Source organism: Protopterus annectens, chromosome 16.part0 (genome assembly GCF_019279795.1).
Source record: "Protopterus annectens isolate FY-2018-M chromosome 16.part0, PAN1.0, whole genome shotgun sequence".
In the NCBI taxonomy this organism is placed as follows: domain Eukaryota; kingdom Metazoa; phylum Chordata; order Ceratodontiformes; family Protopteridae; genus Protopterus; species Protopterus annectens.
The window spans coordinates 724,269,489-724,284,725 of NC_056750.1; the positions used below are offsets into that span (position 1 = coordinate 724,269,489).

The following is a 15,237-nucleotide window of genomic DNA, read 5'->3' on the forward strand; positions in this document are numbered from 1 at the left end:
AGGATCAGACATCTTGTGGCAGAAGGTGTTTACCTTGTCTCACTGAGTTAAGAAACACTGCAGGAAGCTCAAAGTTTGGTTATGTATTGGCTAGAGGTCATATGAGTCAATTTTGCAACTTTTTTCTCTGAGCAGAGCTACCCACAGGACAACAGTAATTAGCAGTGTCCTGTATAGTAGAAAATGTCTAGAGAGTAACATTTACCTATAACATTAGACTTAGATCCATCCAATAGCACTACCATGTCTTAGTATTATATAACATCTTGTCCTTAACCCCAGAAACTAAATTAGGAGACCCCTGCTAAAATCCAGTCCTTAATTCTAAACAGCCCACCCTATTACATGACCGGACAACATGGATATGCAATTTCCAAATGTTTCTGTGGCCAGCTTGATAGATTTGGGCATCCTAAGGCAATGAAATAATTCTCTTATGGCCTCAGACAACCAGTTAATCATTAAAGAAAATAACATGGTATGTGAGGAATGTAAATGGAGGCAAAAATCTTGCATATGAATGAGGTTGTCAGGAATATCCATACTAGATCCCTCACACAATCCATTCACCACAAACACAAATGTTCTTATGCTGAGCTGCTTAAAAGAAACCTTCCCAAATCTCAGTGACCACCAAAACCACCTAATGACAGCACTGCTCCTCAGCAATCACTAAAGCTCACACCAAAAGTAACACTAAATGTCTCACATATCCTTACAGCTAATGGTCCCCCAAGTGAAAGCCCAAAAAGCCAGCGCAGTCTTTGCCTAATATTCTTGTCATTGGGGACCTCTGTTCTGTGACATACAGGTGACCCACTCACCAAGTTAGACAAGGAGAAGATAACACTTGGTTATTTGGAGCTAGAATTTGCAATATCACACACACTCAAATACTCTCAAGTTACTGCATCCCAGGGTTCCAATATGATTCCATCATAGTCCATGTGGCTGTAAATGTCCTGAGAGACATACCTCACTAGACTATATAAAAAGAGACACAATGGTTCTCTTGGGATATGTGTCACAGATGGGTCTATATTAAATTAGCAAATGCTTAAAATAGCGAATGCTGATTTATTGACCCTTTAAAAGCGAAAGCCTGAAAGCCCCAACACACCGAACAGCGATTTTCCAAAGAAAAAATTCACTGGGCCATTTTGGGACTTTGACATTTCCTCCACTTTGGTGCAATCTCAGAGTTGGTATATTTAAGTAGGGGGGTGTGGGGGCAGAGCCCCCGACATCGGTGGGTATGGTGAGCAAAGCCCCCCACTTTATTTAGTGTTTTGAATGAGGTTTTTTTTTTTTTTTTTTTGTGGAACAGCGATTTTTATCCCCTGGGAAAAAAATTGCTGTTCCATGTGCGACTGGTCACCAGTGGAGTACCCCAAGAATCTCTGCCAGGCCTGTTCCTGTTTTGTATCTACTTCTCAAACGTCAAGGCTAATGTTAAAGGCCTCTAGCTCACTGAGTTTGCAGACCAAGCAATGCCTATTTAGCAATTCTCTCTCTATAGGCACAGGTTTTTGTAATTTGTTAGTAGACTAAAGCAGTCATATCTTATGTATGAATACTGTTGAGTCCAGGAAAAGTTTGTTACCAGTCGTTATTGTCTATATTCTCACATTTACAGTTAATACAAGACAATAGTCTTCAAAGCATAGTAAGAAACATTCATCCCAAAATTTTATTGTTAATTTTGACATCTTCATAATCCATTTGAAATTTCTACTCTATATGTCTTTCTTGTATTTATGGAAGTAAGTAAACATTTCCTTTTAAGCCAATGATACCAAGTTACGGGTCCTATTATCACCCAGGCATTCTCATCCTGGGAATACTCCCTCCACTTACTTCAGTTCCTATAAAGCTTTCATTATCAGTTTCCAGTGTAGAATGTGGCTGATCAGTGTGTCTGGCTTTCATTTTGTATATGTGTTATGGCTCCTGCAAATATGTCACTGGCAGTTTTACATTTGGGGACAGCTGAAATACTAGATTAAAAACTCAAATCATGCCAGGAAAGTCAACTTCTGCTTTAGTTTTTATTCCTCACACTCCATGATAAAAATCTGCAAATTGCAGCCTTGAATGCAAAATGATCATCAAAAATTGTGACCAATAATGAGCAGGCAACCTTGTAACATATTATACAACGACCCCCCATTAATATTCAAAAAACGTGCACGCTGATTGGCCAGCATGCACGTTGTAAATCAGAAGTATAGTAATGGAAAAAGGTCCGGTCGCCCGGACGTTTTCCATTACTATAACTCTTTTTTTTTTTTTACAGCAACGGAGAACGCAAGATCTCCGTTGCTTCACACTGTCTCGCTATGTTAAACTCGTGCTTTTTACAAACTGTTTCACTATGTTAAATGGGTTTAACATAGTGAGACAGCTTTAAAAAAAGCAACGGCTCCGTTGCTTTTTTTAAAGCTGTCTCGCTATGTTAAACTCATTTAACATAGCAAAACAATTTGTAAAAAGCAACGGAGATCTTGCTTTCTCCGTTGCTTTTGTCCACAGCTCTGATGTACTGCGTAGGCATACGCATGCACAGTACATCAGAACTGCCACAGAACACCAGACAGCTGCGGAAGAGCAGCAAGGAGGCATTATACAATGCCATTATTTAAGAAAATGTATTATTTTTTTTTCTTAAATAATGTCATTGTATAATAGCAATAACCCACGCCTGGGTGTGGGTAATGCTGGATTTACCCACGGTTGGCTTTGCCCTCTTGACCAAACCACACTAACCGTGGGTAAATCCAGCATTACCCACACCCAGGCGTGGGTTATTGCTATAATATTTCCCAGCTGCTACAACCACAACTGCTAATTACCCTTTTATTTTTAATAACAGTTCAAACAGTTGGACTGCATTTTTTCTGGTTAAATACTTATTCTAACATTTCTTCATTAAGCCTAGTGCTCTGAAATAAACTGTTGCTCAATGTATACCATGCACCCACACTGATCTCCTTCTTTTGATTACCTGTCATAGGTATCAGTTCTAACAATGCATTCATTATATTGCTCTTTTACAGCTTCACTATTATGAATCTTATACATTCCCCAATGAGACGCACACCACTCATCTGAAGAGCTAGGAACCACAATTGTGAGTAATACCATCAAAAACAGCAGCTGTACCATGAAGGACACGTTGCTTTATTACTGTTTTACTATTGGTAGTCTTCCTCAGATTTTACCAGATTAGCAGTCACTGTGTCTTCCACCTGTACAACTTCTATAATTTATACCACTGGACATTACATCAAATTAATTGCTTTTCTAGCACCATGCACTCATTTTTCTTTATTGTGAAATGCCAAAATGCTGGCCATCTACTAATCACCACACATGCCCCGCAGTTTTATACTTTTTAAGAGTAACTTAAATACTTCAAATAGCATTAATTCACATGATGTCATTCATTGGTTCATCCTGAAAGGTAACATTTGCAAAGGCAACAGATTCAGATAAAGATTTATTTAACTAGGGATTGCAAGAATTGTCAAAATGCTCAACTTAATAAACAGAGAGCTGTAGTAAAGAGTTGGCACTGAACAACTGTGTGTGTGTGTGTGTGTGTATGTGTTTGAGCTTTAAAAAGTGAACTATACCAGAAATAAATAATTTTCTAGTCCTAGATTTCATTCCTGTCTACCCATGTCTCAGAATACTGCAAGTGAAATTGAATAAAATACACAGTACTCTTAACAAGAAACTATGCTTGCTTGCTATTATGGTGCATTTGTATCTACCTTTTACTAGCAGTTTATCAAGGCAGTCTGTCACCTGAAACTCTATCATCAACTGCAATGTAACATTAATACTGTTGCCCCGTGTTATCAAACTTGTATGGTGTGTCTGTGTTTATTAAACCAAAGTTTGTGCTAGGGGTTTTAATGACAATCTGGCAAGGTAACAGAGAGGTTGCTCTACATTTTGTTTTATATGAGTAGGTACAGTTTGAATATGTTGAAATGTGCAGCGGAGTGCAGGAAACTGAATGCATGTTTTGTTTTCTTTTATTCCTCCCCTTCACCACAGTTTTCCTACTATGGACTTATTATATTTAAGTTAGAGCAATCGGGGAATAAAATCCTCACATGAGAACTGCAAAACCACTCTCTCATCACAATACTCGTTTTGTTGTTCTTTTTTCATTTTAATCAAGTATTACAGTAATTTGTTGTTTTAATTGTGATAGTTGTAGACATAGTATTTATGCTTGTGATGTTCTGATATGAATTCCTCTTGGTTACTTCTTTATGCCATTTTGGTAATTTTAACTGTGATATTTGCTTACTGATCAGTCAGTCGGCAGAGAATAATTGCTCTTTAGTGCTACTTATAACATTATTTTTTACTTACCTCTGACTTGGCTAAGGACATTAGAATGTACCTCACATCCTATCTATACTGATTATTCTCTTTTTGAAGTGTAAAGACTGTATGAGACTAGGTTTCTCTGGAATGTGGGTAACATGTCATTATTGGCTTTACCATGTTCTTACTACTTATTTCTACTTTAACTTTTTTTTCTGTCCTCCCAAACATCTTACGTTCCTACAATCACCCCTCAATCATTTTTATTATTGTTTTCCCTAACTTATATGTTAATATACTTCTGTTCCTTCAGGTCAATCAGTGTTTAAGTGTACTTCATTCTTTTTTTTTTAAATATCATGTTTCTCCCTTATTGCTGATGATCCACAGACCTCCTCTCTATGGGATTCAACATATGGCAACAGTCAGGCTTTTTCCACCCCTTGTGTGTGTGTTTTGTTTTTTCTGTAACTCCTTTAATTGGCTACTAATGGGCTAATGCTAATGTGAACATCTGGGTGATTCTATGCCTTCCTCTTGTATATGTACCTTCCCACATATATATCTATGAAGGCTACCATCAATGACCTGGAACACTTGGAGCACATGCCCTGTCTCAGCAACCACTTTTCTCCAGCAAGTCTCCACCTTCACTGGAAGAATATAGCCAGCTATTTTTCTACATCAAAGATGGAAAAAGAGGCATAAGCTACCTGCACCCACCAACCACTGTCTGTCTGGTCTCTGATCCAAGCTGCTGCATGAACTCATGTCAGCCATATTATAGTCAAGGCAGAGCCAGGCAAGAGTACCTTATTCCCTCTAGTATATTTCATTTCCCACTTCATTCTCTGATCTCTAACAACCAACTTTGAATACACTAGTGAGGTACTACATGTCATCAGATTCTACCATGTTTCACTTTTGAGCTTATTAGTAACTTTTCCTCACAGGAAAACATAGTGGCCTTTTACAAAATTAATTTGCACATTAGGACTGAGTTTTCCTAAGTAGAAACAGTTCAGCAGAAATCAGGTTAAAATATGTTGAGATGGGGAGCTTTTACAATGTTAGATAAGAACATAAGTCCACATTGTACTTCTTTATAAAATCACATTCATGAATCCATTCCCAAGTCTGGTTGCTACTTTTTGATACATTCGCTGTTTATCATTCAGTGTTGTCACAACAGATTCAAAGACACAGAATTTCCATGTTGTATTTTGTTTAGCACACACTCAAATTAATCATGTGCATTGCTTGTTGTTCCAGCTAAAACTGGAAGTTTTAGAACTTTTTTCATTTGGGAAATAGGTATGAATACATTCAGGACAAATGTGTCTTACAATACCATGTATGTCAATTTGCATTTTCCATTTAAATTACTCAAAAATAAAATATTTTAGTTACGTCACTGACATAATGCTTTAGCAGTAGCAATAACTTACAGATAAAAAAAAGGAAGACCCCACCCCCAACTGGGAAATACCATTAACTGCAACTTAAAGGCAATTACAGTGTTAACTGCTTCAGATAAAAGGCTCGCATACAGACTTTCATGATAAGAATGGACTATATTCTTTTGATTTTCACCACTAACTTCTCATCAGGTCCTACTGTATACCAGCAATGATTTGACAGGTCATTGTGCAATTAGTCTGCCTGGTTTGTGCTGTTTGAATGACAATGTTCTTTGAGAACAGAGGTTGATGTCAGAATTCTTTGCAGATATCTGGATACAGAACAAGAGGCTGAACATTAGATAAAAGCACAGATACTGCTGTAGCTATTTCATTGGCTTTACTCAAGATCCAAGCCATTGTAACAGTGTTCCAGTTTAAAGGTGACATTTATTTTAAAGGTTTTCATCTTGATACATTTCTGTCTTATTTACAGTATAAATCCCATCCATCTTTTTCACACGAGGTATGCATATAGAAAGAACTTTAATAAATCTGAATAATACAGCTGACAGTGAATTTGTCTGGTATAGTTAAGTAAATGTAGCCTGAGTTGGCATTGATTATGCCATGGGTGTTTGTGTTTGGTGCCTGATTCTTCACTGCAAAATGCAAAAGAAGAATAGAAGGCATTGTGCCTTTTTTTGTTGTTATAAAAACATACCCTTGGCTGTACCTTTATGTTTCCTTCTAATTATCATTTTATTCTTCCATATGGGAAAGTACAATATCTTTAAAATTTTAACTAGATATTAAAATGCACTGCTGTATACCTGTGCATCTATGTATATTTGTTTTTTAACCAAGCATGTTTATATGGGTGCAATATTTCATTGTAACTGTGTGTCATGCATTATCTTAGACTATACTATTTTCACAAAGTAGTTTTTATTAGTCTATTGTTAGTATCTAGGAAACCAGTTTTGAAATACATTATATTAAAAATACAGCCTCAAAAAATATTTAAGACAGGAAACTGCCAAATAGTACAAAACATGGATACACACTTCGTTTAACAATCTTATATGAGAATCACATATGATAGACTTGTATCTTGTCCAAGTGAAGTCTCTCTGCATTGTGTCCAATTGACACCTCGTTATCTTGAACTAGACAGAGTACTCAGTCAGTGAGTGAACAATTATTTCAATCCTTCTAATCTAGACGGGTAAAATAGAGCAGTATGTTTTACTATAAAAAATACAAATCACTTGAAGTGCAAATCATTGTACTGCAACTTGTAAATAGCATCCCAGTTAACAACTATTATGCCAAATTATTTAATATTACTAAACCATAAGATTACATGAGGACAAAGTGAATCAGTTTACTGATCTGGAAATTTTGCATAAAAACTTCAGCAAAAGTTCTGTGTTCTATTTTAACAATGATTTCCAGGATCTTAGAAATCTAAATATGTTAAATGCAAATTGTACTGCAAAAGATGACGTACTATCATGCATGCATTTATCTTTCCAAAAATGTTAGTACTTGGTAAAAATTAATATGTCCCCCATTGTTACTTATAAGTGACTAATGTTAAGTCTCTTTTGTAAAAGGCAAACATGAAAGTACAGAGTGGTTAAAACATTATTTGTCAATTCTCTTGAGATAATTCATTATTTGCGACACACATGCCAAGCTATGGGTATTTTAGTAGGAATTTTGTTTCATAACAGGGTTATGTTTGCACTGCAAACAAACTGAAGATGCTGAGTGTTTATCTTACAGATTAAGAATGTGTTGAAAATAGAAATGTGAGAAACAGAAAAAGATAAAAAGAGAATATGTATAAAATAAAATTATATTAAGAAGACAAATTTAACTAGAACTACATTTTCAGTGATGAATATGAATATCTATTAACTGATTTCAATATATATACCGGTGCTGTACCTTTCGTCAATGCATCTTTTCAACAAATTCACTATCAGATTGTTTTACAGTAGTAAAAATGAATATTCTCTTTCCCTTTCCCCAGTTGCAGCACACTTTCTGAAATGGTATATTAGTATGAGACGTGGGGTCACAGAGGGACTTGCCATCTGGAAAAAAAAAATGTTTTTTTTTTTTTTTTTTTTTAATCCTTTCTATATTAATGTATGGTCCTGATTGATCATTAGGGATTGAACATTGGTGGATCAACATTATGCATTTTCAATGGAAGATTGTTTCCGCAAATATTTTATATATATATATATATATATATATATATATATATATATATACACACACACACACAATTACAATGTTGTTGTGTGTGTGTATTTAACTGTCAAAATTAAATTATACAACTTACTCCAATTTATTTTTGATTTTTATAGACTCAGTCCTTAGTCCAGAGAAAAGACTAAAACTCAAAGCAGCATACAAAGAAATATTTCAAAAATGAAAAAGCTGTGTCAACTACCCATCTGATAAGAAAGGATCAAACATTAGTCATATTCAATCCACAGTAATGTCAAGCATAAACATACTTGTGAGGAATCCATGTCGGGTTTTGCATCTATTTTCAGTAATACGAAAAATACAGTTCCCCATTAGACGACCGAAGACGCATTCCTTCAAATGCGTCTTAGTCGAACTCAAAAGCCTGAAATGGCAAAATAACTAAGCGGCTTTTAAGCAAATTCTTTCCCTGGGAAAGAATTTGCTTTGCCACTTTGTTACTTTGCCATTTTCGGCACTGTAGTGCGGTCTTGGAGTTGGTATATTTAAGTAGGGGGGTATGGGGGCACAGCCCCCCCCCCAATGTAATGTTTAAAGTGTGTTTTTTTTTTTGTTGGAACAGCGATTTTTTTTCCCGTAGGAAAAAAATCGCTGTTCTGACAGTTCGGAATTGTAAGCTTTCACTTACATACTGTCGATCAATCACCGTTCACTTTTTTAAGCATTTGGTACTCTAATATAGACCCAAAAATACTACATAATGCCCTTTAAAAATAATTACCTTTTAATCACGTTCAGATAAAATATAAATACATTATGCATAAAGCACTCAAACACATTTTACACTTTTATGTCTGGAAAATTACACAGTACTATAATAATTATGTAAGAATGAACTGTAGTTATACAGAACATCTTTTCACAAATAGATGAAGAAGCAGAAATATTATCTAAATAACAATTCAGTAAACTTTTATTGATGTGACCATATTCCTGTCACTGAATATTTAGTTTCCTTACCACTTTTCTGATTTGTCAGTAAGATTTTTACTGGTTGTTTAAAAGTAAGTTATATAAAGAAATGAACACACTGAAGTTTCTTGTTCCAGAGAGACACATTATTAAAAGATAGGTCAACAAAATGGAGAGCTCACAGATGCTTTGGCAGAAAACATTGGCTATGACCAAATCTCATCAGCAAAGATAATTTTAAAACTGAAATTTACTACAGGTTTTATCTGATGTTCTTAGGAGCGCAGCTGAATTGAATGCATTTGTACACAAAAATCAGTCAAACGCAGTGTCACAGGCAGCTGAAGTCTCCTTTGTGGAAAAAGCCAGCTCCGCCCTAACAGTATAGATATGAATCCTACACAGTTTTCACTTGTGAATATTGTTCTAGGCAATCTTGAAACTTTAGATGGCAGGCAGAATAATTAGTTGGATTTAAGGAAGGATATGGAGGGGGAAAGTACCACTAAATACCTCTAGAAAATGTTTCAACTTGAAGTGCAGCTTCTTAGAGATTATGCACCTCAGAAACCCTACTACTCACTCAACCCACATGCAGTTAAAACAGGCCTCCACATAGCCATAATATTGTTGCTGTTTAATTACTAAAATACATTGAAATCTTTTCCAGAAAAAAGAGACAGGGAAGAGTTTACATGAGAGAAGTAATTGCCAGGAGCAATATTACCTTGACCTTGCTTCAAGCATTTGTAAGAAGAAGGGCCTTTCCTGAGGTTAGAAGGGTCTGTTTTCCTATGAATTTCCTATCATCCTTCAGGCAGTCAGTTTTATTTATAATTAAGATCAATAGAAATAATTATGCACACAAACTTCCAGAACTAGTTCAGTCCATTCTGCAATCTATTTTGTTAATGGAGAAGAATACATGACTTATCAACATAAAGTAGTACTGGTAACAATTGACAGCATGACAGCAAAAGTATAAATCCACGGTCAGGTTACTTCCTGCAAATATGGGACCCTGATGCTATCTGTTAAAAAGGACACCTGAGGCATTGCCTTAACCATGAATATGCAGAACTAAAATCAGTTCAACCTCCAGAAACATGCGTATTATTCCAGTCAAGGAACAGTTTTAGTGGTTTGTTGTAAGACAGAAACTGAGATAACAAATCCCTAAACGTCTACAGAAGAAAAAAAGGTGCTTAGGCAAAAGTTTTGTGATACCAGTTTTTACTGAAGCCTAATTCACAAATTTAAAACATTTAAGATTACTACTATTAAACATACAAAAAATGCTGTCTATCAACATCCACTAGTAAGGTATTGGTGTTTTTGCACACCAGGGGTGGAAAACAGAGTGAATATTACAGTATTCTTCAGTGCTTCAGGAACTGACAATACTATGATGTTGACTGAGTGCTTCTATATGCCAAGGGCAGAAAACACAAAGTATAACTGTGTGTTTCGATATACCAGGGGCAAACAACACTAGGAGTATAACTGTATGGTTCTGTACACAAGGGTCTGACAACACCATGGGTATGACTGTATGTTTCTGTACACTAAGGGCTGACAACACTGAGTATAAATGTGTGTTTATGTTCAACAGGGTTTGGCAACACACTGAATTTGACTGTGCATTTCTGCACGCCAGATTGACAACACTGAGTATGGCTATGGGTTTCTGTACAGCAGGGTTTGACAGCACTATGAATTTGACTGTCTTTCTGCACAAAAGTAAGACAACACTGAATATGACTGTGTGTTTCTCTACACCAGGTGTTGATACTATAAGTACAGCTGTGGGCCTCTGTACACTTAGCATGGTTACAGGCAAGAGTGCTAATAGGTAGGCCAAAGTGCTGCCATCATGCAAGGTGCTGTACTGTTCCAAAGTCAGGAGAGCTGCAACATCACCTTATCATGACCCAACTACTGGCATAACTGAGCTGGGATTGGGCAATCCCTGACATCATTCATCATCTGGCTCCTCCATACTGCTAGTTGTGAAACAGTCAAGGAGTTATTACTCTTGGCCATACATCCAGAATACTGTTAACAATAAATGCAACAGCAAAACGATATTATTACTTTAAGACAAGGTTTCTGAACTATAATTTCATGTAAGTGTGGGGAGAAGGGCATGGATGTGTTTGTATGTGTGCAGTCATGAATGCATGAATGTGTAAGGTTCTGTGATGTGACATTGGATAAGGATTTTTTTAAATCTCCATGATAACAGTCCAGAAATGTTGCAAATAATTTGAAAGTCTATAATTTTATAGGTGGTCAGATACCTCTGGACTAAATGAATGGAACATCACTCCTGCACCCTTATATTGTTAATCAATTCAGGGACTGTTACACTGCTGGGAAAGGGGAATTTCCACTATGGGGAGTTCCGTCAAAATGTTGGATTTTCATATTCAAATATAATTAGACACTCTGCATTGTATAGATAGATTATTTTGTACATCGGTTAGTGAACAGATTGTTTTACTGTAGTGAGAGTGAGAAAAAAAATGTGTGGTGTGAATCACTAGTAACAGCATGATATCACACTAGTGAACATTTAAAGCAATCTCCTGGGAAACCCTGTAGGAGTGGTTGTACAAATGTTCTTGCCATATGAGCACAAAGTGACATGTATTATGTACTAACAAGAATAAAGTAACCAAATACAATGTACAAAGTAAAGCAAATATTACTACTGTCAAGAAAAAATTATAGGTTTTCATACATCTGCTGAATGAAAACAAAGTTAAATGGGATACACTAGTTCTTGGCTTTCTATTATTTAATTGGAAAAGTCAGACACTGCTGTGAAAGACCACTTACTGGAAAGATCTAGAAAGGTAAAGCCCTGTAACTACAAATATGATCCAACAGCTTACGGGGCTGTCAGTGACATTTGGTGTTTCTTTCTCTCACTATGAATCATAAGCCTGGATCTGGTTATATCTGGCAGAAGAATGTAAATTCTGGGATCAGTAATACTGATGGGTGGTATGTTTGCTAGTTCCCTCGAGGGGCTTCACTGGCTGCTTTTATTTTACTTTATATCCAAAAGGCGTACTGTAACGTAAATTAAAAATTGTCCAAACTATCAGGAGGTTTGCATGGGGTGTGAATGTGTGTGTGAATGTGTGTGTGTGTGTGTGTGTGTGTGTGTGTGTGTGTGTGTGTGTGTGTGTGTGTGTGTTCAAGTGGGCATGCAAGTCTATATTCCATAATAGACTGGCATCCTTTCTGGGGTTTGGTTCTGCTTTAATTTATCTTCCATGCTTTGACTGCCTTTGGAGAAACTGAAATAGATAATCGAGTAAACAGAAAACAAATAGATTAATGAAGACAGACAGTATTAGTCCTTTTTGTCAGAGTAATGGTAAATTCTTTGACAGCTGTTGGCAAAAGCATATTAGTCAACTTGCACTTCCTTTAGATCCCCCACTTGAAGTCAATTAGTTCTTATGACATGACGGTACATTTGGACCCACAAGTCTAGGATTCTTTTAAGCTGTAAGGAGTTATTTCTGTAAAGAACTTGTAAAAAATATGCACTGAACACCTTGAATGGACTGAAAATATTCATACACTGCAAGATTTTAGCAGCCTGCATATCACATGATGTGTGTGGGAGGTTGGTATAATGGTTAAAGTGTTTACCTTATGGACACAAGGTGCAGGGTTTGATACTTACATGGGGTAATTGGCTAGGCTTGAAATAGCCTACATGGCAGTTAGCCTAGTATGAACCTATGAATTCACAATGTTCTTCAAAGTACATTAATAATACAACAGTGTTGTCCACCACTGTTATGCAGTTTGCACAGTGATGTTTTAGGAAGTTTGTGACTTGCACCATGACAAGCAGTTTAGGAAATGGATGGTTTGATATTTTAGGAAGCTCAAGCACACCCAATCATACCTCCTTGATAATTAACACATTTGGTGTATCTGAACATACCATCCACTGTTCTAAGACATATTGTACAGGAGTGGAATCTTCTATGCATGCTATAAATCCTGTCCTGCACATATGAGATATGTTATGCTAAGTTTCCAAGTCCATGCTTTTTGTAAATTTCATGCTTTGACCTTGTAGGCTGAAATCTCAGATAAAGAATGTGACAACGAATGGAAAAAAAATTGTTTTCTACATTTGGGTGGTGCAATGGTGCAGTTTTTTGCATTGTTGCCTCACAGCAAGAGGTTCTCTTTTTTGATCCTCTGCTGGGGCGCCTTTTGTGCGGAGTCTACATGTCCTTCCTGCATTTGCGTGGGTTTCTCCCACATTCCAAAGACATGCATCTGGAGCATTTCTCCCCAGGCCTCCACTGAAAGTGTGCTCTGTCCAGTCGGGCTTTCCCAGTAAACAAATGTTAAATAAATAAAAAGTTCCACTGATGCCGTTATAAGTGTTCTCAGAACTGTCATGCATTTATTCAGAAGTTAGCCTACCAAGCATATATTGTTTTACACTGTACCCCCATCCTGCATAAGCCCTATGACAGCTTAACACAGAAAGAGTTAACATGGTTTAAATAATCTAAAGTATCTCACTAAGGGCAGGCATATTTAAAGATATTTCAGAACTTAGTAACAATACTTAAGTGGCAGTATAAAAGTTTTAAAATGAAATCATGCAATATAAGTGCTCTGCTTTCTTTTAATTTAAATATGCACTTTGTTATTTAAGACTTAATAGTTTTCAGATTATCTCCCCCACTGTACCATTAGATATGAATAAAGAAATCTGCACACCTTCTAATTCCCTTAGAGATAAGGCTGCTTACCTTCTTTTGTTCACGTGTTTTGCATATAATTTTAGTAGTTGGAAGAGGAGGAAGCATGCTGGGCAAATTTAATTTAAGTTCTGCAATAAAGTAAAGAAAATTGTCCAATTATTATTCATTTTCTGGTCTTTAAATATGTGTAATAATCTTTACTTTCATCAGCTTTATGGTACTAGTGAATGCCAAAATGTATACGATCACAGGTTCATTGGCACTATGTGAATTGAAAAGTGGTACTGAGATAGTTCAGTAATTAACATATGCATCACAAATCATATAGTGGTAATGATTCTATAGAAAAGCAAAATGTAGGACTTTTGTATCTAGCAGAATTCCATGCATTTCTAGTTTGTTAATTAATTCTGTTGAAAAGATTTCTTGAAAGATACATCTATAACTTCTCTTAAGATTATTTCACTTGGAATATACATTTTCTGTAATGGAAAATAAAACCATTTATTTATTGCATGTGGTAACTGGGATAATCTGACTGGGTTTGAAACCTTTTCAGCAAAGACACAGGGGAAAAAACTCCAGTGGAAAGAGCAGTACAATAAAATACACACAGCATAAGAGAAACATTGTTATTTAGCAACCAGTTAACAATGTGCTCTACGTAGGCCTTTATATACAGTGTACAACACAAACAATGCTGATGAAGTATTGCTATACTGCATATGATTTACAACACAATATACAATGCAATCTAGATTAGGACCATACCTCTCAACCTCTTAGAACAAAAAATCTGGACCAAGCTGCAAATAATAGGGGGACAAAGGCCCAAAAATTGGGACACTTGTTAAATATTATTCTTAGAAACTTAGAAAGTTGATAGAATAACCGGTTTTGTATTAGCATGGATTTTCTGAGGGGTATGAAGTCTGAAATTCAAATGTCTGCCATTATTTTCTGACTTCAACACTCAATGATTTGCCAATGATTTGCCAGAAAACCACAATTTTATGCGAAACAGACAAAATATATGAGGCAAAAATCTGCACATTCTTTGAAAATCTGTATAGTTGAGTGATATGATTACGACTTTCCACATTGGATACAATATACATGGCATAATAGAAACACTAAACAAATAGCATATGCTATATCACTTCTATCAGGGTAATGCAGATGTGATAATATAAACTAATAACATCACATATCTCCAAGAAGAAAGCAAAGGATGCTATTATTCATATTGACTGATAACATTACTGCTCAAAGTGTGTGTGTTTTTTTTTCTTGAGAGACAAGTTCTGTTTTACAGTTTCTGTATTTTAAACTGGAAGACTTTATTAGTACTTAGTGTTACTTAAAAATTATGTTGTGATGTTAAATAGTGATGATGTTTTTTCTATGTTCATTGGTAAGTACTAGGCTAACTGCCCCTTGTAGGACATTTTAAGCTTAGGTATTTTTCCCTCAAAGATGATAACCAAACTCTGTACCTTGTTTCTATAAGGTAAACACCTTAACCATTATGCAAACCCACC

The 15,237-nt window shown here is 35.9% G+C and overlaps 1 long non-coding RNA gene across 1 annotated transcript in view; it reads right to left on the reverse strand.

Moving 5' to 3' along the window:
- Positions 1–15,237, reverse strand: part of LOC122790354 — a 500,167-nt gene that overhangs the window by 217,321 nt on the left and 267,609 nt on the right. Inside the window, exon 3 of the long non-coding RNA XR_006363001.1 lies at positions 13,745–13,824. This is a non-coding gene — a long non-coding RNA (uncharacterized LOC122790354). The remainder of the gene's footprint in view (positions 1–13,744; positions 13,825–15,237) is intronic.